Source organism: Neovison vison, chromosome 2 (assembly GCF_020171115.1).
Source record: "Neovison vison isolate M4711 chromosome 2, ASM_NN_V1, whole genome shotgun sequence".
Classification (NCBI taxonomy): domain Eukaryota; kingdom Metazoa; phylum Chordata; class Mammalia; order Carnivora; family Mustelidae; genus Neogale; species Neogale vison.
In genome coordinates this window covers 83,923,681-83,948,653 of record NC_058092.1, presented here as the reverse complement: position 1 = coordinate 83,948,653, position 24,973 = coordinate 83,923,681, and the positions used below count along the sequence as shown (strand labels likewise).

General features: G+C 34.8%; 1 long non-coding RNA gene across 2 annotated transcripts; it reads left to right on the top strand.

Moving 5' to 3' along the window:
- Nucleotides 1-8,890: 8,890 nt before the first annotated feature.
- Nucleotides 8,891-24,643, top strand: LOC122900227. 2 transcript variants are annotated; one of them, XR_006383203.1, is made up of 3 exons: nucleotides 8,891-8,911; nucleotides 16,975-17,345; nucleotides 24,560-24,643. It is a non-coding gene; the product is annotated as an uncharacterized LOC122900227 (long non-coding RNA). The 2 variants fall into 2 exon arrangements; XR_006383202.1 differs by lacking the exon at nucleotides 8,891-8,911 and having other exon boundaries at nucleotides 16,717-17,076; nucleotides 17,223-17,345.
- Nucleotides 24,644-24,973: the final 330 nt, after the last annotated feature.

Here is a 24,973-nt window from a genome sequence, read left to right as displayed (position 1 = left end):
CTTCCGTGAAGGCTGAGAGGTGAGGAGGCTGCAGGAGAAAAGCTGGAAGCTCGTAGCAAGACGTTGGTTTGTGAGATTTAAGGAAAGAAGCCGTCTTCATAAAATAAAAGTGCAAGGGGAAGCAGCAGGTGCTGATGGAGAAGCTGCATGCAAGTTATCCCAGAGATATAGCTCAGATCATTAGTGAGGTTGGCTACACTCAACAACAGATTTTCAATGTAGATTAACCAGTCTTCTAATGGAAGAAAATGCTATGTAGGATTTTTATAGCTAGAGAGAAGTCAATGCCTGGCTTCAAAACTTCAAGGGACTGGTTGACTCTCTTGTTTGGGGCTAGTGCAGCTGGTAACTTTAAGCTGAAGCCAATGCTTACTGACCACTCCAAAAATCCTAGGACCCTCAAGAATTATGCTAAATCCATTCTGGCTGTGCTCATAAATGGAATAACAAAGCCTGGATGACAGCATGTTCTGTTTACAACATGGCTTACTGAATATTTTAAGCCCATTGTTGAGACCTCCTGCTCAGGAGAAAAAAAATATATTCCTTTCAAAATATTCATATTTTGCAACTGGTCATCCAAGAACTCTGATGGAGATGTACAATAGAATTAATATCATTTTTATGCCGGCTAACACAACATTTATTCTGCAGCCCATGTCAAGGAATAATTTCAACTTTCAAGTCTTCCTATTTAAGAAACATATTTTGCAAGGCTATAGCTGCCACAGATATTGATTCCTCTGATGGCCCTGGGCAAAGTCAATTGAAAACCTTCTGGAAAAGATCTACCATTCTACATGCCATTAAGAATGTTCATGATCCATGGGAAGAGGTCACAGTATCAACATGAACAGGAGTCTGGAAGCAGTTGATCCCAGCCCTCATGGGTAACTTGGGGGGCTCAGGACTCCAGTGGAGGCAGGAAGAGCATATGTGGACTAGAAGCTGCAGGGGAGCCTGAACATGTGACTGGATGGCTGCGATCTCCCGATCAAACTTTCACAGCTGTGGGGCTGCTTCTTATGGATGAGCACAGACAGTGGTTTCCCGAGCTGGACTCTACCCCTGTTGAAGATGCTGTGAAGATAGTTGAAATGACAACAGAGGATTTAGAATATGACACACACTTAGTTGATAAAGCAGAGGCAGTGTTTGACAGGACGAACTTCAATTTTAAAAGAAGTACTGCTGTGGGTAAAATGCTATCAAGCAGCATTGCATGCTACAGAGAAATTATTTGTGAAATGAAGAGTAAATGTGTGCATCAAACTTTATTGCTTAATTTAAGAAATTGTCTCAGCCACCCCAGCTTCCAGCAGCCACCACGCTGGTCAGTGAGCAGCCAACCACACTGAGGCAAAACCCTCTGCCAGCAAAAAGATTATGACTCACCAAAAGCTCAGATGATGGTTAACGTTTTTTAGCAAGAAAATATTTTAAATTAAGGAATGTACATTTTTTGTAAAGATATAATGCTATTGCACACTTAATAAATCACAATACAGTATAAACATAACTTTTTTCTTAAAAACATCACTTTCCTATGGGTTGGGAAACCAAAGCGTTCATTTGACTTGCCCTATTGTGATATTCATGTTATTGAGGTGGTCGGGAACCAAACCAGCAATATCTCGGAGGTGTATTTGTTTTGACAGTGAAGTGGCCATTGTGGCAGATAAAGAGCAACTTGTTTATTATATAATTTAGGGGATTTCTTATGGAGCCAGATTGGTGTGCTCTCATTTATACTGTGGCTATACATAAATATATACATATATATTATACATTTATATGTATCATTTCAATTTTTTCCCTTAGTATAGAGTTTTCCCCTAAATTGAAAATAGTAACAATGACAAAAAATTTTGAGTAAAAGTTTTCAGTAAAGTCAAAGAAGTAAATTATGTTTTTCCTCTCTACGAGACGTTTGGCTCTGCTAAAAATAGAGCTACCCTATGATCCAACAATTGCACTACTGGATATTTACCCCAAAGATATAGACAAACTGAAAAGAAAAGGCACATTACCCCAATGTTCATAGCAGCAGTGTCCACAACAGCCAAACTGTGGAAGGAGCCAAGATGCCCTTTAACAGATGAATGGATAAAGAAGATGTTGTTCATATATACAACAAAATATTACTGAGGCATCAGAAAGGATGCATAGGCACTGTTTGCATCAACATGCATGTAACTGGAGGAGATTAGGCTATGTGAAATAAGTCAAGCAAAGAAAGACAATTATCATATGGTTTCACTCAGATGTGGAACATAAGGAATAGCGCAGAGGACCACAGGGGAAGGGAGGGAAAACTGAATCGGAAGAAATCAGAGAGGGGGACAAACCACGAGAGACTCTGGACTCCGGGAACCTAATTGAGGGTTACAGAAGGGAGAGGGGTGGGGAGTCGGGGTAACTGGGTGATGGGTGTTAAATTAAGGAGGGCAGGTGTGGTGATGAGCACTGGGTGTTATATGCAACTAGTGAATCGTTGAACACTGCATCAAAAACTAGTATGTACTGTATGCTGGCTAATTAAACATAATAATAAAAATTATCTAAATTCAAATACATACATACATACATATATCTTCTCACCCACAATAGAAGTGGGGGGGTCTCTTTAAGAGGACACCCAGGAAATAAATATGAACTTACACATTTAAAGAGAAATTTGAAGGATGCTCTCAGTTCAGTATTTAATTAAAAAGAAAATTGTTAGCAATGCTGACATCATACATTGTCAACATACATGAGGAGTTATCAAGCACTTGATCAGTTCACTTAGGGAAAAAAGAAATAGTTATTCAATTCACTGACAAAATAATTAATCGAATCATTTTGGTGTGGGTAATATTCTTTCAACTCTTTTTGTGTAGGAGGTGTGAAAATAAACTGCTGCTTGATTCAAATTTTCTTTGTTATGCTAACTGGTACAGAAATACAATTTTTAGTCTGTTTTTTTTTTCTAGATTTTTTTTCCTTACTACATTTCCTTATAATGAAGAAAATGATCTCTTATTTTTCTCTACAATTAATGGGTACATTCTTCTCTCAGACTCCCTAATCTTATATGCGTGATAAGCAACTCTCTGGTGATGTGACCATGACTTCCATTCTCCATTGCAGGGTGTGATTATGAAACATGAAGATAGAAATGTCCCTTTTATCCCTCCTGCTGCTACATTTGAAGTTTTTTTTTTTTCCTGCACAGTTAAGAGGCTAGAAATACACCAAAAGTGCCAACTTAATGAAAAGAAAACTATGAAAATACAAACATTCTACACATAAATATTCAAATTCAGAAACAAAAGAAAAATCTCCTTTTAATAGATAAAACTGAAGAAAATAGGTCAATAGAGACATTGGGGCCATATGGAATCATTCTTGCAGTACTCCAAATACATTAAGTACTCTTAATACATCTAAGATGATCTATGATGAAGAAAAGAATCTAAAGAAAGAAAAAAATAAATTGCGGGAAACTTTAATGTGTTATAGTTTTATGTGGAAGTAAAAAGCCAAATGGGAAAAGAATTGATAAATGTTGGAAGAAAGAGAACATGAAGAAATAGAGAATGGGCAAAAGGAAGCCATGGTAATAAAAAAGGCATGGTTCAGTTCTATCTATCTATCTATCTATTTATTTTTGCCTTGTCTCAATTCACCAAACCTAGGCATTCATATTTTTTTTACAAATTAATGATTGCTATAAATCTCAAAAAGTCATTTTCTTCAGATTTGCAATGTTGCTTACCATTTATTTCCTTGTTAAATTGTGTACTTGTGCAGCGTATGCTCCAATATGAACTTCAGGGTCTGTGTACTACCGTATTCATTTTTTTAAAAAAAATTCTGATACTACAATCAACTGGTTGATTATTCACTAATATTTGTTTGAAAGAAGTTAATAGTGTAACTTGGCAGGATACATGAAGCCTGGAAAGTATTCTAAATGCATTAATAAGAAAAAACTGCATGGATTTAAAAACTTTACCACTTAGAGATTGCCTTCTATACCTAAGCACTTTATTACTTACTCTTATATTGAGAGAATAAGAGAAAAGAGATTAAATTGTAGGCACTGGATGTAATGATAAGGAAGTTTTCTTACTTAAATTGTTCATCTTTATTTTACAGAGATAGATACTCATTTATTTTAGGTGATTTAAGGGTGGTCCTTCCTGGAGACTTATTCAGGTCAATTTCAAGCTAATAATTCTGTATCTGACAGGTTCTCAGATACTTTTACTTAATAGCAGATTTTCTAAACAATGATGTAGTCAAAATCATAAAAGCACAAAGTCACACAAAAAAATCTGTACAGCTTGATTTCTAGGTCTTATAGTCAGCACAGCATTTTGTCTAATTGAAACCACACAGATACCCATTACTTACTAACATGGTCTGTCTTTGTAATAATTTTGTAGTAAACTGCTTCCCTATATACACCTCAAATTTCTGATTTAGTGTATTATTGAAACACTCATTTTTCTTATCTCTATACGGACAGACTAAACTGGACCACAGTAAATGGTTGCGTAGGTTGCTCACTGCACAACTCTAGAGGAGCTGTTCACATTGTAGACTTTGCAGATTTAAGTATTATAACAATTTTCTGCAGGCAGTTTAGTACCATGTTCCAATACAATTAGTTCATTATGACAAATTACCTACAGGTGGACACGAAGTGTCTCGAGGAAGGGCTCCTTTTTCATATTGCACAAAAATGCCCTTTCAGGTCTGATTGTCTAGTGACTGGAACATAGAAAACCCTGGGGAAAATTTCATGTTCAATGAAGATAATCCAAGTAACAAGGGATTTAACAACAATAATAACTAGACTTTACTATATATGTATAATATTACAACTATTCCTCATTTGCACAAGTAAATATAAAAGTACTACCTATTTCCAAAAAATGTTTGCTAGCTGTAGCATTCAATCAATGTTAAGTGATTATTTTCATTAGTCTGAATATAAACAAGTCTTAAGTGAAATATGTCTACTTTAATAATAAAGTAATTTATTATTTGAAGATATTTTTATACCCATCTTTACTATTTGTATTAATGAACCTCTTGGTTAAATGTAAACTTCATCCTTAACTTTAATTTTCCATTATGGTGAATTTCTGAAGTCACCAAGTTTAATTTGCTATTACCTGGGCAGAGTATTTGATGATATGGTTGATTATTATAAGGAAATTGAGGTTTTTATGGTGGCAAACTCCCACATAACTAGATGTCTCACTTAATAATAGGTTGGGAGAAAGATTACAATGCAGATAATCAAGTTTTAAAAATAAATTACATTTGCTTTCACAGAGGAGTTCAGAGATTAAATCTGGGTCATCATTAACAAGCACTTGGTGGAGTTCCTGGTTAGTTTGTTTTTTTATAATGAACTAGCATTAGGTACTTCAATATACTAGAAACAAGTCTTATAAGTAGGAGTGAGAGAAGGCAGATGGAGCAACATATAAAGTGAGGGGTCATTAATTGTTGGTATTAAAGAAAAAAAGGAGTTCAGAGTGACTCTGTTTGGTGTGATGATAGCATTCACCAAAGCAAGCTATTCAAGAATAATAGGTTGAGGACGTAATAATGAGTTGAGCCATCTATGGAACATTTGGGTGTCTAGTAGAGTTGGATATATAGGTCCGGAGCTCAAGAAATTGGGAACAAAGAAAGAGATTTAACCATCATGAGAGGCACTATAGAGTAATCAACATCATCACCATCAACATCAGCAACAACTATTAAAGTACTTTCAAAATGCTGGTATTGTTCTAAGTGTCCTACATATGTTATCCCAGTTAACACCCACATAAACCCTGCAGGACAGGCATAATAACTCCCATTTTATGAATTAGAAACTGAGGCATAGATCTGTTAAATGGTTTACCTCTGGTCACATGGCTCCCAGCTAAACAGGATTCAAACCCTGACAGTTGACTTCTAAACACCACACTCAATATAAACCATTATGGGCACCCAGACTTCCAACCTTTCCTTTCCCATCTATGAGCTGTGTGACTTAAGTCATGTTACCTACCCATCCTCTGCCTCAGTTTCCTTATTTTCACAATGAGGGATAATAATACTACCTGTCTCCAGGGAGTGCTTAGTATATAGTAGCATTCAATTGATGTTAAGTCATTATTTTTACTAGCCTATCAATCAATGTTGAAACAATGGTGGAAAAGGAGATTGCCTGTGTGAATGTGAGGTTTGAGAAAACAGAAAGATCATTGATTCTTTAAGGGGTGGTGGGGTCCAGAACAGAATCTGGAAGCCTAGTCCAGTGCAGGGTGTGTGTGGGTATGGGTGTGTGTTCCACTCCATCACAGAAAGCACTGCTTGGTTCTAAGAGGACAAAATGGAAGAGAAGCCAAACAAAAAGGCTGGTATCCCATCCAAATATAAGGTCCATGTAGAGAGACTGAGCCAAGAAAAATGAAAAGATTCAATTTAAATGGTTAGTGGGCAAAACTTGGAGAAGTTTCTAAAGCAGGTTGCTGGGCTTTCTAGGATGCCTATGACCTGGATGGTTGACCAGAAGATAGCTCTTGAAGACAGTGGTCTTTCATGAGCTAAGTTTGGAGACAATAGCCAAAAGAGTAGGAAGGAATGAGGATGAAGCATCGTCACAGAGCTAAGGGAGGAGAAAGATGATGTGGTCTTTATGGGGAATTGGGAAGTTTGGGTTCTCTGTAGCATCATCAGTTAATCCCTGTAACAGTTTCATGAGAGACGTACTTCACTTATCCACATTATTTTTTATAGTTTAGAAAAATTAGTCAGCAATAATTGCCAATACCTTGCCTAGGGTCACATAGCTAGTGTGAATGCCAGAGCTGGCTTTTGAACTCAGGCAGTCTGGCTCAAGTCCATGCTTGTAACCATCTGTTACATATTCCTTATTTCCATCTGGTTTCTTTCTTTCTTTCTTTTTAAAGTAAGCTCTATGCCCAGTGTGGGGCTTGAGCTCACCACCCCAAGATCAAGAGTTGCACAAAGGCATTCTCCTTATTCCCATCTGCTTATTCTTTCAAGTGGCTCACTTTATTACATCCCTTCTATGTATCTGAAGAAAAATAACCTCTGTATGTGATTTCTGCTCCTCTTCTTTTATGCCCCAAAAGTCTGGATGCGGGAAAGGGAGTGGCGCGTTTTTTGGGTTTTAAAGAAAAATTTTTTTTTCCCCAAGAATAGAATCCTCTCTATTTCCCTGAGGGCTTTAGGCTTTTTTGTAACCAGTTACAGAAAGAAAAAAAGAAAAGAAAAGGAAAAACAAAGTAAATATTTTTTTCTGCTTTTACCTCTATATTATCCTGAAATATTGACAGTTTTGGAGCAAAGTTAGGGTAGAGAAGGGAGGAAAGTGGCAAAGGAGGAATTTGTTAACAACAACAAAAAAAATTGGTGGGGCGCCTGGGTGGCTCAGTGGGTTACAGCCTCTGCCTTTGGCTTGGATCATGATCCCAAGGTCCTGGGATCGAACCCTGCATCGGGTTCTCTGCTTGGCGGAGAGCCTGCTTCTCCCCGCACCCCACTGCTTGCCTCTCTGCCTACTTGTGATCTCTGTCAAATAAATAAATAAAATCTTAAAAAAAAAAAAGAAAGAAAGAAAGAAAAAAAAATTGGTTAGTACCTCAAAACTAGTTAATGAATTATTGAGTCATCAATGGTGTTATTAAAAAACATTCAATTACTTTCTATAACAAAAAAGGCTAGTTAAACTATACTGATTGGCTGTTTGATGATATGTAAGACATAAAAAGTATTTCCAAACATACATTGTATCTGTATTTAAAGAGAGAGCAAGACAAAATAATAAGAACATTAAAAAACTCAAAAGTCATAAAGTCATTTATACCCTTTCCCTCTTTAAAGGGTAGTTAAAGGATTCAAGACTCCAGAATAAGCTCGAAGTTCTTACCAAAGGGCCCAATGACTCCAAAGATAATTGATACTCTTAATGATCACATAAGATACATTGAAGATCAATCAATTCTGGAATTTAAAATAGCCTGATAAGAAACCACTTCTGTATGAATTAAAATTGCAACTATAAACAACCCCAAATAACTGAATATTAAAGTTGGCTGCATGAATAGATGACTGCATGAACAGAATAAAAAGCCCAGCAGAAATTATGATTGTTGGCTTTCTGATCTTATAACATGGTTTGCTTTCTAATCTGATACTCTTTTTTAACACTCTAATCTCAGGTAGCTTGTATATAGATTTTAAAAGTCTATTTTTCTACTAAAATCAATTTTTTATGTGTATTTTCAATTAGCTGTTAAGTATCAAATTCTGATGCTAGAGACAGTGAAAGGACTCATTTGGGTGGATTTGATTGTTGGGGTAAATATAGTATGTGAAAATTAATCTTAAACTATATTCAAAAATTCAAGTTTCCCAGCCTACACTTACTCTCTAGCTCAAAAGTTTTTAACTTAGGGTATACTTCAAATTGCCTGGGGAATGTTTAAAAATACCATTTAGTCAATCCTGCCCAGGAAATTTAAATCAGAATCTCTGGAGGTAGAGCATTAGTGTTTCTCAAAAATCTTTTCAGTGATTCCAGCATGCATCCAAGAACCATAACTCTAGTCTTTTTCATTAGCTTTGATCTTAAGAGAATTGTATTGGTTGTCTGAAATGACAGACTTTCTGGGATTAGGAAATGGTGGGAAACAGCTACTTCATTTATTTATTCATTCACCATGAAAACATGTTTTTTTTTTAAATTAATTTATTTATTTGACAGAGATCACAAGTAGGCAGAAAGGCAGGCAGAGAGAGAGGAAGGGAAGCAGGCTCCCTGCTGAACAGAGAGCCCGACGTGGGGCTCGATCCCAGGACCCTGGGACCATGACCCGAGCCGAAGGCCAAGGTATCAACCCACTGAGCCACCCAGGCGCCCCTGAAAACATGTATTGATCTTAGAATAAAGTATTGTGTGAAGGTCTCGGTGACCAAAATACAAATAACACAAAGCACTGGTTCTCAAGCAACTTATAGTCCACTATAAGGGTGAAAAGATGGGAACGGGGTGTATCTGAAAAGATACAGAATAAAAAATAAGGCTAGACAAGGATGGTTTGCCAAAGAGTGGTGGTTACTAAAAGAAAAATTAAAAAGGTGTACCTGGGTGGCTCAGTTGGTTAAGTGTCTGCCTTTGGCTCAGGTCATGATCCCAAGGTCCTGGGATGGAGCCCCTTGTGTTGTCTTCAGACACCCTGCTCAGTGGGGAGTCTGCCATTCCCCCCTGCTTGTCCTCTCTCTCTCTCTCTCTCAAATAAATACATAAAATATTAAAAAAAGAATTCTCATTAAAAAATCATTGGAGACTGAACATTATCAGTTATGTTTTGCAAGAAGAAAGCGGATATGGAGAGTTGAGTTATATAATTATTTTGATATTTTAGATCAAAGTTAAATGAGAGATTCAAGGCAAAAATGAGAATCCAGCAGGAAGAACACATGTTAGGAATGTTACGGAGGCAAAATCCACACATTTTGTAAGCTCAAGACATGTGGTGAGGAGGGTGGCGTGGGTAATCACACCCAAGTCCAATATTTAAGCCTGGGTTTCTGGAATTATGATCCAGCTACCCGAGAAATGGAAAGGTGTGTGAGGGGCAAGACAGATGCTTTTGGACATGTTGGATCTGAGGTGCTGGAGGGATGTCAGGCTGATGTCCAGCAGGCACAGGGAATAAGAGATACTGGTTTGGGAGAAAGCCTCATAGAGATTGACATAGGGGGAGGTAAGAGCTACATTGGAGAGAATGCTGGGAAAGGAAAGAAAGCAAGCTGCTCCTTAGGGAATCCCTGAATGCCAGGACAAAAAAAATAAATAAATAAAAAGGAGGGAGTCAGAAAACTGAGTTAAGAGACTCAAGGAACCCAAGAGAAATAATTTTTAAGGTGAGAGTGATTAATATCAAAAAGGTGATTCAGAATGAATTCTGAGACGAGGCCGTAAGTTCGATCACCAGTCTTGCTAACAAAAAGTTTGGACACAGGAAACCAAGCTGAAAGTTGTTGAGAAGTACATGTGTGATGAACAGCAAAGCAAGGAATACTGACTATTCTTTGATGAAATCAAATCTTTAAAAGAAAAATACAACTTTTTCTTCATATTATATAAGGATGTGTTTTTTTTTTAAATTGTAGGAATAAGTTTAATTGCTTCTTTGCAGAGGAATTTATGGAAGGGAGAGATTTTAAGTGAAAAGAATAAAAGTAGCAGAGAAGCTAGATAGCTGACTAAAAAAAATCACTTGATTACCATGATCTTCTTGCCACATTTTCCTTAATAGAGGCCTTGAATCAGATCAACTAGTATAGCTTAATTAATATTGAACTTCCATTGGACAGACAACTAATAGTAAGATAAAATGGTAAGACTGCTGCTATGGGTTGCACATTGTTAAAAAATAATAAAAAAAGTCAAAATTAAATATTCTGTACATTTTGAATACTGACATTTACGAGCACATTACAAAGCGAAATGCAAAAAAACCCCATAAATTAAGAAATGTAAATATTAAACATCATTTTAACAAATTATTTATAGATCCAATTAATAAAAGTAAAATATTATTAAAATAAACAAACATACTAGAAAAAATGAAGAAAATTTATTTTTTAAAGCAAACTGAAAGCAAAATTATATTATAATATTATTTGGTTTTATAAATTTGTAATCTTAAGAGACAAAGCTTCATTCAATCCATTTTATTGTAATTTTTCTAATTGACCAATAAACTCTTTCCTTATCTACATGGTCGGGGAAAAGCGCAGGGGAAGTTATAAGCTATTTCTACACATTTTTCCTCTGATTTTTTCATATTCAAATAATTCTAGTTCTTGTTTGGTAATTTGAGAATCTTTATTACCTCTTTGTTTTCAGGAATTGTAGTTTTTAAAATTAAATGCGGTATAGTTTCTATTAGTCTTTTTTAAACTATTCCAGTTTATCTTAACATCTTTTATTTTATGTACTTGAAGACTTTTTACAAAGATTTTACTTACTTATATTAGAGAGAGATTGAGAGAGAGAGAGAGAAAGAGAACATGAGCAGGGGAAGGGAGGAGATACGGAGAAGCAGACACTCCCCACTGAGCAGGGAGCCTGGCACATGGGGCTTAACCCCAGGACCCTGGGATCGTGATCCTAGTCAAAGGTAATGCTTAACCAACTGAGCCACCCAGGCACCCATGTACGTATAGGTTTTTATACAGTCACCTCTTTCACTTTTGATACTGTCTCATGTAGAAGACATCAGAGTAGGACTATTTCTGCAGTACGAATTTGAAGCACCCTGATGTATTAGGTTATTATGATAGGCAATGACCATTTGAGAATTGCAGACCATTTTCTTGGTTAATCCTTTTTGTATAACTTGAACAATTAAATTATTGGTTTTATTCTTCCAGTGTAAAAATCTCAGAATAAAAAATAAAACAATGTTACACAAACAAAATTACTAGTACCTTGATACTTTAAATTAGGATCATACAGCTGAATTCTGAAACACAATAAACTCACTAAATTACATTTCTAACAGTATCATAGTTGTTATGTCTTAAAAAAAAACGGCATTCAACGAGGTGGACTTTTCTAAGTGAGGCACTATGTGTAAAATAATTCAGATTAACGCAATGCTCTGTAATATTCTGTAATCTAATTATTATGAGCCTACCATAAAGTAGTAAAATTCCTTAGGTTATACAGGTGCTCTTTAGGGGAAGTGATTTCTTGCCACTTAGTTTTTGTTTTGTTTTGTTCTTAACATCAGACTGAGATGCCAAATGTCCATAGGAAAGTATATAATATTTTAATAATTGTGTTTTTATTACTTGAACTACTTATGAAATTTAAAATAAATTATCATTTAATTTATTGTGTTTTATTTGAAGAAAATTCTTTATTTTGCATTTATAACATTTGCATTTAACATTAACAGTAAATGATATTAATGTAAGAGCAATTCTAATTCAAGAGTCCCCTTTTTCTTTTTAATTAATTAATTAATGATTAAATAATGTTGAGAGAGTGAGGTTGGGGAGGGACAGGGGTAGAGGGAGAGAGAATCTTAAGCAAGTCCCATGCCTAGCATGGAAACTGATGCAGGGCTAGATCTCACAACACGGATATCATGATCTGAGTGAAATCAAGAGGTTTAACTGATTGAGCTACCCAGGAACCCTTCAAGAGTCCCCTTCTAATAATTTAATATCATGTGTTAGATGGGGAAAACTATAAAAAAATTAAGATTGTATATTACACTTTTTAGTTTTCAAGGCATTTATTTTGTTTCTAATTTCATTTATTTTCTGATAGCTACCACACATATACATAGATGTTTTGATTCCATACTTCTGCTTAAAAATTTTGTTCTGTCTAGGATAACTGAGTCTGTCCTTTCCATCTTTTCAAATCTCATCCATTCTTCAAGATACTGAACAAATCCTACCTGCTCTATAAATTTTCTCATCATCATAGCATGAATTCCTCTGTCCTTCCTTTGAATACCTTGTCTTTAACATTTGTATTATTTGTTTATTAAACATGTCCTTCCTCCGCATAGTTCTTAGAATGTTTCACTGCTTAAATATTTTCATTTATGTTTTATACCCAATGAAATAAATTATAAAATTATTATTTTTAAAACTACTTTATTTTTAAATAAATCCCTACACCTTACATGGGCCTTGAACTTAAAACTCCAAGATCAAGTGTTATATGCTCTACCGAGTAGCCAGGTGTTCCTAAATTGAAAAATTATTAAGAACAGAGTGCTTGCTGGGCGCCTGGGTGGCTCAGTGGGTTAAGCCGCTGCCTTCGGCTCAGGTCATGATCTCGGGGTCCTGGGATCGAGTCCCGCATCGGGTTCTCTGCTCAGCAGGGATCCTGCTTCCCTCTCTCTCTCTACCTGCCTCTCCATCTACTTGTGATTTCTCCCTGTCAAATAAATAAATAAAATCTTTAAAAAAAAAAAAAAAAAAAAGAACAGAGTGCTTCCTGAGTAAATCTGTATCGATTTGATGTCTAATTGTCTTTTGCAAAATCCAGCAAATACGACATAAATAACATATACAACATAAACAAACAATAAAATCTACATGATTGTATCTTATATTTCATATGGGAAAGTATGTATATATATCATATGTGAATGTATACATATGTATGTATATAATTGTGTATACTTGTATATAGATACTTTAACAACAGTGAAATATAGTAACTTAATTCTGATTAGCCTGTGAGAACTTCCCAAAATTCACTCTCCTGTATTATCTCATGACTTTTAATAACTTGGGAAGGTTAGTGACAGACATTATACTCCTTGTTTTGTTTAGGAGAAAACTGATATTCAGAGAATAATAACTCAACTGTAAAGATTTGATCATTATTACTTAGAATTAATCAGGGGAGCACCACAACTAGAATCTAGGAGACTTCTAATCCAGTGCCACTCAAACTATGTTTAGTGAAAGATCAGTTTCACACTCACTCCCATTCTGTCACCAACTATTATTTTTTAATAATAGAGTATAAATGAATTCTCTGAAAAAATATACAAAACACAAATCCATTTAAAAAAACTACTCGATTTAACAGCCATCAAATGACTTCAACAAATAACTTTAAGTTTTGAAATGGTTATCTTCAATGTGCTTATCATTTTGGATGGAGAACAAATAACACAGGGACCATCTCCAGTCTCTGGACCACACTTTGAGTATTGTCTCTGTCAATCATGACATACCCCTTCTAGGAGAATTATCCTCATCCAGAACATCTGCCACCTAAGTGGCCCTGTTGACTCAGAAGTGATCTCTGCCATCCACCATTTACAGCTGATTGGACTGAGACCAAAGAATGCTTGGCCAGAAAACTATGAACTCTGGCCAGGCTTGAAAAGATGAGCTGGACCCAGGAGTTTTTTTGTCTCTGTATTTAGGTCTAATAAGTAAAGAAAGGATTTTCTGTTACAGTCCAAAGTTTTGTACATGCTTAAAATATGAGCTAGCAGAAACTCTGAGTAAGCTTTGCAAGGTGGTTTGGGGCACTAAAGAAACTGGAAGATAGGAACTCTAGCTGAGTCATATTAATAGCAGCTCACTAAAGATTCAAAAACTGCTGATGCTGAGGCACAGAAAGCTGCCATAACTCCGGAATTACCTTTCAACTCCAATATCCCATAGCCCCAGGCTTTAAGTAGCATTTTCTTTCAATGTCCCAAGATACATATACCATACTTCTTGCAATGTACATATATATCCTAACTGGCATAAATGGGTCTCTGAATTATTCACGAAACTTAGTTTATTGAAGACAGAGTGCAAAGCTTTTTCCATTATACCTCATAAGCTTATGCCAGGAACAACAGATGTCACATTTGAAAGACAAGTTGGTAGTGTGTCCATCTCTAACTGATTTTCAGTCTGCAGTGAGACTTGTAAGCAAAACTGGGCTGATCTGGTGGAACTCTGGTAAATATCCACTCCTTCCTACCTACATAACTACTTCTCAGTTTCTTTGTTTCCAACATAATCCTGAAATATATTAATTACAATATTTTCCATAGTTAATTATATGGAGGGAATTCCTTCAAACGTCTATCAAATTACTTCAGTCATGGAGAAACTTTATTAGCTCACCTGCTCTTTGTATGGACTTCAATTTGCAGAGCTTTTTGGAACCAGGACCGCTGATCTAATGGACCAGACATGTGCTTTCAGTGTGTATGAATCCAGATACATATTATGTGTTAGTGGTTTCTGGAATCCTCCCAGAAATAAAGGTGCAGGTTTGAGATTGAGTGCACAGTGATTCTCAAAACATGTTTTACTGCCCTGATGCTTTTTTTTAATGAACATGTTCAGATTATTTTTATCTCTTTAGTTATATTATAACATACCTGGTTTGTAGTAAAGAAGTATCTTTTAGTATAAAAATGGAAGCATAACTTCTTTTATTATTCTCCAGTATATTTCAGATTTTAAATTGAATGGTTTATGTCAGAGGTTAACAATATGGGGTCTTAGATTAAAACAAGCCCTGTGTAATCTTATTGAGCCAGTAGGTCACAAAAATAAGAGAAAATGTGTTTGAATCACAGGAGAGAAGGGATGTTGGATGGATCTGTGAAATATTTCATGTTGTAGTATCAGCTGATTGATAGCAGTGATTCTCAGAAGGGTTCCAATATTATGCCTTTTAAAAGCTGGAGATTAGTGCAACCATGGTGAACAACACAACACTCTGGCAAAGAAAAAGGGTCAGGGCTGGCAAAATGTGGCAGGTGTCAAAATAAAAGGTTAGGCTCTGTGCCTGGGGACCCATCTGTCAGATATAAGTATGATAAGCAATTAATGTATTTATTTACATTGCTCATGAAAAACCATGTATTCCATAAAAGTGGTCAATTTAAATACCTTCCACTGTTCGCTAGAAATTAGAATATAAAAATAAAATGTTCAAGACAAAAAGTAAAGTATAATAATGAAATGGTTTGTTTCTATAAATAAGTAAAGGTTTGAAGAATTCTAGTAGTCTGCATTGAAGGATTAAATCCATTAAATATAACATTTTAACAACAGAGTGGTGATATTAAGGATCTACAAAATCAATGTTTATTTTGCAGGATAATTTTGGTAGCATTCCTTGTAAGTTCAGGATGCTTTATACTCCTTAGTCTAGATTTCATAATCGAATAATGCAACGAAGCCCAGAAAAATTATGAGGGAATAGAAATTTAGAAATCTAATGTATGTCTTACATTTTCTTTAAATGTTTTGTTCACAACCTTGTCATTATTAGAGCTTTCATTTGCACTTTGTGACTAATCCCGACTCCTCTTTATTTATTATTTATTTAGCTTTCTCACTACTTCTGCTTTCCAATCTGTTTAAACTAGATTATGTTTATATTTAACATTCATCAGTGAGACTTTTTTTACAGATAAAATACATTATAACTTTCAAATCATAATCATAAGCTTTTAAAATGTTACTTTATTTCACTGGTCAGTAAAAATCTAACCCAGAATATGAGTAAAACCAGACTTACTAAAATTTTATGGATAAACTGACCTCCCCCCATATTTTTCCCTGAATAAAGTTAAAGCTCTCAATTATGTTTTAGTAAGTGAAACTCACACCTTATGGTAATACCAAAATTTGAAGAGAAACAACATGTAAGTCTATACTGTAAAATGTTATACGGAGGGAAAATTCAAGTTCCTTCATTGTAGGTAGGGGGAGAAATGCCAATATGACTATGTTATTGCAAGTTGCACATCCTGTCTGCTAAGTGATGAAATTAAACAAGCAAAGCCACTGGAATAGTAAAGAGAATCATTTGGCTTTGGAAAGAACAGAGGTATTATGTTCAATAGATTTATTTTCTTTTTGTTGAAGCAATGTATATGCCATCAGTATGTTCCATTTATTGGAAAGGTACTGGTTAAACTTTAAGTCATTGATTCTTCTCCCCAGAATTCCCTTCTAGCTCTGATATCATTAGAGTCTTAAACTATCTGCTATTTTTACTATCAAACTTGGCTTCCCATGGTATAACAGCAATGTTAGAGTAGGAGTTGAGGAAGGAAATCTAAATTAAAAAAAGATACAAACTTTAAACTTTGTTTTATGTTCCATTTAATGGTCTGATATATGATTTACAAATTATGTTTGAAATTTAATTATAATTAACTGTTACTTAAAGTCAAATTAATTCATGGCTTTATTTCCTGATTGAATTCAATGTATTTCCTACTGCCAATTTTATTTCATTTGAACCTCAATCATCTAAGTTAGCTCTGTTTCTTATCTATTTACTTTCATTTGATTGAATGCCCTTGAAGAAAATGTATCAGGCCAAAAAAAATAATATATATATAATTCCTTATTTGCCATTCTATACAACTCTTCAAGATCCTAGGATATGCTACATAATAAAAATAATAACTTCAACAGAAAGTCAAGATGTCACTGAATTTTGCCAGAGAGACACAAGAATAATACATCAAACAGAAGGTAAGATTTTTGTTTTACTTCTTGACAGTGAGAATTATTTATTTTAAGTTATTTCTTTCAAAGCATATATAGGAAGAAAATATACATCGGGGTTCATATTTATAAAAAGAAAAATAAACTTAATTTTTACTTTTATTTTTCTACAGAAGTATATGAGAACAATTTTGCTGGGTATATATTTACTTCAATTCAACCATTTGGAGAAATAATGAAAATTCTGATGAGTTTTAAAACTCATAGTACAAATATGCATTGAACTATCACCACAGGTATGCTTTCATAAATTTCATCTTCTCAATCAGATATAAATTTATACCAATTTGCAATTTTTTTTTTTTTTTACTCTTTGAAAGCTCAATACATATAAGATTACTTGGGAAAATAAATGTTCTCATTTGTCATTTTTTCAATATTTGGTAATGGTAAATGGTATTCAAGATTACCTTAATTATTTTTAACAAATGATGAAAATTCTTAGTATAAAATCTGTTATGTGAATAAAATACCCCAGTACAATTTAATTTCATACTCTGAAAAAACTATTACTTTCAAAAGTTCTATCATTCCCAACTTTTTTTTTTTTTTTTTTTGAGAGAGAGCGAGAGAGCACAAGCATGAGGGGAGAAGAGAGGGAGAGAGATTCTTAAGCTGGCTCCATACCTAGTGTGGAGCTGGATGCAGGGCTTGATGTCATGACCCTGAGATCATGACCTGAGCTGAAATCTAGAGTTAGACACTTAGCCAAATGAGCTACCCAGGCACACCCTATTGTTTCCAAATTTTTAAGATGTGTTTCCATCAGACAGAAAATTGTTTTTCATCACATAAAATAATATTGGGTCTCACCCATTCTCAAGACATCATTCCTATCCCCATCTCAGGCTCTCTATGTTTGTTTCTACTACAGTTATTTTTAAAAAAATAGATTAACCATTCATGCAAAACAAGGTAGGTGTTATGATTTTGCTCATATACAGATAAAGATACTCTGGTACAGAGAGTTTAAATAATTTGTACAATATGAACCCACTTTATTTTGGTAATTTGACTTCTATCCATCTATTTACTTCCTCAAACAAGGAATGCCAAAATGTTGAAGAAATAAAGAGCAGAAGTGTGAAAGTTATGCCATAAGAGAAGAAGAAAAGAACTATGAAAATAAAAATAAAATAAAGTAAGAAGAAGCCATCTGAAGTAGCAAAGGAGTTTGTTGGGGGCCAAGAATAAAGATTTTAAGATAAAAAGTAGTAGCAGAATATGAATAAAATCCAACACTGGCAAAAATTCTGAAAGGTTAGGATGGAAATGGAAGACCAATGTAAATGGTGAGGCATGAAGCATAGCTTTTCTTGTCCTCTCACATATGCTTATTGAAAAATTCTGAGAGAACAGTCCCTGCATTCGGTTCTCAAAGGGAACAGAGATGAATCTATGTTTGTGGCATTATAGATGTTACTGACATCTATGATTTTTGTGATTTGTCAGGTGATTAGCCATTATTATCTGATGGCTTAGAGAATGGACTTTTGTAGGCAACCAGGAACAGAGATTCTGGCTCTCCAGCTTATTAGGATTTTGTTCTTGGCAGTGGCATGCTAGAGGCACCTCCTACAGGCTGCTGATTATATGTATCTTTTCCATCTCTTCCCAGTATCATGTTCAATGACATCACACACTGGTAGTTTAAAATCAGTCAAATTGAAATTACTTATATCCCCCAAACTGGCAAACACTATAGATATAGTCCTTATTCCTCATGTGCTGGCGTACCAGTACAGCACTGGACCTTGAGTGAATTTCCTAACCTTCTTGAACCTTAGGGTTTTTTTCATCCAAAAAGAAAAAAAAAATAGATATGACATGTCTTCTTAGAATTCTGCAGACCTTTCAATGGATGATATATTTCATATGGTGCTTGATACCTAGTAAGCATCAATAACAGTAGCACTCTAGTTATTTAATTCAGCTTATCACACAGAACATCGAACAATTCTGCCTTTTCAACACACTAGAAAGCATTTCAATGAGTTCATTAAAATTCTAGGAGAGAAGGATTTGTAGAAATTATTTTACTGACTTTACAGATGAAATGGTTTCCCTTACATAAGATTTTTGTAAAGAAGATAAACAATTACTAATACTTGCATAGTAATTTCTTCTATATGGTTAGTTTAGAAAACTTCTGTTTCCTATAGTAACTCATATATAAAAGCTGAAGGGCATCTCTTGGGGTTTTAACCCACTGTTCTCTGAATTAGATTAAATGCATGGCTTCGGTTATTCAACCTTCTTGATAAGTTAATACAAAGACTGATTCTGGCTATACACCCCACTGTTTAGAAAGCTCAAACAAAATTCTGAGCCAGAGGCCACTGTATCTATCAAAATGACAGGCAGTATGTATGCCTTGAAACTTTAAAGGCAGGCATTGCAGGAAATAAGGAATCTAAGAAAGGATTAACCAGTCTAGAGATAACCCTGCTTAGTTGCCTTTGCTAATAGTTCTCTCATCTAGATATTCTTTGATGTGGATTATTTATTCTTAAGATTGTTGTTTCATTTCTCTGTCCTTGGAATATAATTCTTCAGCCAATTTTATTTTTTATTATTTATTTATTTACATATTTCTGAGCTGGCTCCATGCCCAGCATAGGTCTTGAATTCATGACTTGAGAACAAGAGTTGCATGTTCCACTGACTAAGCTAGTCAGGCACTCCTATAAAATTTTAAAACAAGTTATACATGTACATTTTCTACTATACTTCACAAAGCATGTCTTTAAGGTATTTTAAAATTCATTTAACTATTTTGTAGTAGGAAAAAAACAACTGAAATTGAACTGAATTCTAATATTCTCTCTTATTCCAAAGACATGGTAGATTTTTTTTTTGCAAAGATGACTAAAATAATTTGTCCTATCTCTGTATATATATACCTTTGCAGTATGACTTTGCTTTTCCTCTCACCATAGGTGAGCTACATTTTCTCTACTCTTTCAGTGTAGGCTGTGCCAAGTGGCTTGCTTTGGTCAAAGCAAAGATGATGAAAGCAGAGGTTTGAAAAGCATTTGCACATTAGGGTTTGCTGTTTTTGCTGCCCTGAGACCACTATGAACAGCTTGAACTAGCTTTCTGGAGAATGAGACCACATGGGGTAGAATAAGCTCTACTAGCTAAGGACAACTAGACCAAGCAAGCTGCCAAACACCAGACACATGAAAAGCCCATTCTAGATGTTTCAGCCTTGGATGACCTATCTGCTAACTGGACAACCAACTTATTATCTCACAAAATTATAAGCAAAAATGGAATAGTTGTTGTTTTAAGTTAGGGGTCTGCCAATCTACAGCCTAAGGGCCAAATTCAGAACATCACATATTTTTGAAAATCAAATTTTACTGGGACATGGCCAAACTCATTTGCTTATGTACTGTCTCCTCTTACACACTATAATGAAAGAGTTGAGTAGCTGCAACAGAAACTGTATGGCCTACAAAGCCTAAAATATTTCCTATCTATCTTCCCCTTTATAGAAAAAGTTTGCTGATCCTGTTTTTTAAGGCACTAAGTTTGGGGGTGGTTTGTTAAGTAACAGTAGAAAAAGAGCACAGATGTATTTTCAAAAAAGGGATATGCCTCATTTCTTATTAAACTAATAAAGTCCTATGCTCATAAAAAAATACATTTTGGGGAGGGTCAATTATTTCTTTTATGGCAAAAAGCAATACTTCCAGTTTGCATTTCTAAAGTACTGTTACGAAGATTTTAGTTGTACACCAATATCTGATATTCTCCTTTTCCAGAGTAATACATTGAGCTGGGAATGTAGCCACTCAGAGATTATACTTATGAGTTCTATTCTCAGTTATGTACGACCACAGGCCAACGTTTCCTCCTGCAGACTACTAATAGAAGTGATGTGGACTACCATTTTGTGGAGTTTCTTTATGCTCCCATTCTCCTTCCCACTAACCGGAACTTACAGCAAACTGATTTATCATGGAGACAGGTAGCATGTCCTAGAGAATGGAGGAGTACACAATCAAGAGAACTTTAGTCACTTAAAAACCATGTGGAGTAGAGCCACCTTCCAACTTGGCCCATTCATCTTAGACTATTAACATGAGAGAGAAATGAACTTGAAAATTCCATAAGCCACTGAATAATTCTTAGGTTTTTGTTTTGTTTTGTTTTGGCGGCAGGTTACTCTTATTCTAACTAATACAATACTCTTACATAATATACTTGGCACCAAAATGATTTAGTTGGTAAACACTGGATCTTGGGTCAAAAACTCGAGGACACTTTGAAAGACTTTGCCCCAATTTTCTGAACTGGCCAGAGGCTAGTCACTTACAGTAACTGTGATATTGTTTCCCCAGATAAAAACATACAACTCTAGATAGGCTAAGCAGGAATTTTGGAAACTGGCCTTTCTAATTTCTACTTCTACCATGGAAGAGGGCCACAATAACTGGTGATTGCCCTAGGCATGTGTCATTTTAGTCCCAAGAAATGTTTACATACCAACATAGTGCCTTTGGAAATATCATGGGAAATAGTCAAGGTGAGTTTTTGGTACTTGGAGAGCTAGGGATGGTTCTCCCTTGAAAAGATGCATAATTTCATTTTGAGATTAGAAGAATTAGAAGAAAATTAGAAGAAAAAATTAGAAGAAAATCGGGGATGATTTTAGTTACATCTTGAATATATACTCAATGATGGCAGACAGTAAGGCTCAGGTTTTAGTGTATACGAAAGGAACTTGTTAGGAATGTAGATTTCAATTAGCTCTCTTCCTCTCCTCATACTTCCAGAGATTATTGATATATCCTCCTAGAGATTATGAAAGTATCCTCCTCATACTCCCTAAATCATAGGTCTAGTGGTGGATATCTCCATATTTATATAGTACCCTGAGTGAGTCTAAGATAGGAGGTCAGTGACTCTTTGAGAAACCAGCAGAAATTAAATTCCAATATTAAGACTCAGTTCCAGGAACTGGAACTCGATGTGGCAAATAAATTCTAGAGAATAAGAGTTATATCAAATATCCCAAAGAAGTATTTTATGAATGATTTTGTTGAAAAACTAATAAGGAAGAACTACCAAACACACCAGTGAAAATGAAATTGGCCCATTTTCCCTGTGAACCTCTTATTCAGTGTTCAGTGTCCAGTTTAAGAGTTTAAAATTCCTTTGGAAGTTATATGAGGTGCTTTCATCATACTTCATAATTTCTGGATCAGAGTATCTGGATCAGAGCACATTAAGTTTAGATATCCGATTGTATGTCTCCTCTACTAGATTACATGTTCTGTAAGGAAAAAAAAATGTTTCTTTCGTGCTCACCAGCATATCCACAGCTTATTAGGATGCCAAGAATATGCAAAAGACTTATCTAATACTTATGGAAGGAATAAATCTCTGAATGGAAAAATAGCTAGTTGGTTTTACGAACAGAGGAAATGGACACGAAGAGCAAGGAGACCAGATGAAAATAGCCTAAAAAATGTGTCAAACATATAATGACTTAAGCAATATAGATCTAACAGAGGTAGGTTCAGGAGGTAGTGTTGGGTCATGTCCCCTTGAGGGCATTCTAGTTTGGAAAAAGGAGTAGATTTTAGTGCAGAGCTGAGGATCAGAGATAAAAAGCCCTTATTCAGACCAGTCTCCCTGCAAGGACTATATTTAGCTTTGGGGAAGGGACTTTGAACCATTTTGATTTTCTGTTCTGTCATTCTTCTATTTTATTAAATATTCTTTTGGATAACATTGAGGATAATGTGCTTGTGAGAAATGGGGCTGCTGTTTCGATTTCCCAGCTATCAGATAAGTGATGTCCTAGATAGTAGGATCCAAACTTGAACAATTAGAAGCACAACTGAAATGTAGAATCTAAAAAAGTCAAACTATAGACATACAGAGTTAGAATGATGGTTGTCAAGGTGGGATGGTGGAGGAAATGGGGAGGTTGGTCAACAGGCACAAAATTTAAGTTATAAGTTGAGTAAGTTCTAGGGATCTAATTTACAGCATGGTAACTACAGTGAATAATACCATATTGTATACTTGAAATTTGCTAATGGAGGAGGTCTTAAGTGTTCTCACTACAAACAATAACAACATAAACTATGTGAGATGATATGTTAGTTTAATTGCAGTAATCATTTCACAATGTATATGTATAATCATCACATTATATATCTTAAACCATATACAATTTTTATTTGTCAAATTATACCTTAATAAAGCTGGGGTGGGGAATATAACTGACTTAAAAAATAAACCATCTCTCCAGATTATGTTTCTGACACAATTGTTTAACATTTAACTAAAATATATTATTTGTCTGCTCAAAACTCAGGTTTTAAAGTACTGTGTATTCTAAAAGTAAAAGAGAAAGAAATGAAAGACATTAATACATTAGAGGAGAAAACGGCAGAAGCTTGTGAAAAAGGTACAAATGCAGGCTGAAGTCATTTAACCTCTCCTCTACCCGGATCTCATTAGTAAAATTAGGAGGCAAGATGAAATAATTTATAAGGTTGCTATTAGCTTTAAAATTTTTAAGAGTTCAGAGCCTTTAAAAACATGGTGTCTTCAGCAAAAAATACCACGCAAAATTTTTTTTCAATATTCCCTTTTACCTATAATGGAAACAAGTTAAAAATAATAGGCCTAATGTTCACAAATCCATTAAATATTCACTACTTACTCTCTTGATGACCATTCTGATTCGATACACGGCATGTATAAATCATCAATATTTTCAAAATTCAAGAGTGTACATGAAGGAATTTTTCAGCTTCTGTGATGGCTTTGAACTAAAGTATAATATATCTTCTTGTTTGTGCAATGTTTTTATGCTTATCATTTGTCAGTAAGCCTAAGAATTTAAGTACAATATTATATATACATGCTAAGAGCTTAGTTTGTCATTCTAATTTCCCTCTTGAATTGCAAATGGCATAACTTCTCTAGGGTTCCCCCATTTATTTTTAAAATGTTGGTATCCAGGTAACAACCCAAAAAAGGAACTTCTTCAAACCATGTGATATGCTAACACTGAAAATAAAATGAATTATTTCCCTTGAGGGAAATGTTATTAAGGATAAAGAGGAGGCAGGTAAATAAACAGATAGATTGATAGTAGGTAGGTACATTTGTTTTTAGATAAATAATGTGCTAATACTATTTTATAGCTTTACATATTTTTCTTATTTTAATTCTATGTCCTTGCTAGTATTTTTCTTTTTTCAATAAAAAATTACCATTTATTTTCTTCTTAATGCTGTCTTTTTTGTATTTTCTGTGAATACTTCCTAAATATTCATAGAATAGTTCTCTGTACTAGATGTTATACAGTAAATATTTCCTGATTGATTAATCTTTTCAATGCTGCTTCCAATACCTCCTTCCCATCCTCAATGTAACAGTGTCATGTACCTTAACAGCCTTCCACCCCCACTTCTTCTAGGGGCATGTGATGTAATTGTGGCCAATGAGACACAAGCCAACATCTTCTAGATTTTTTCCACTCTTCAGACGAAAGGAAGAGATGTCTTTCATCCAACCTTTGAACAGTCTTACGAGAAGCTGTTTGAAGCTGCTGTAGCCATCTTGTAAGGCTGGAGAGAATATCAGACATTCTAAGGAAGACAGAGAAGACAATCTCTGAACCAACCCTGTACCACCCTACTTTTATTTAAAGTTCTTGATATGTGACATAATAAATTTTCCTTATTGTTTAAACCACTTTTAGTTGGGTCTTCTGTTTCTTGCAGCTGAAATTGATACACTCATGTTTATTTCCCATCTCCATGTACATAAACACCATGTTCTTATAGAGCCTACCCAGTCTGAAATCTTAGATAAGCATAAAATAACACAA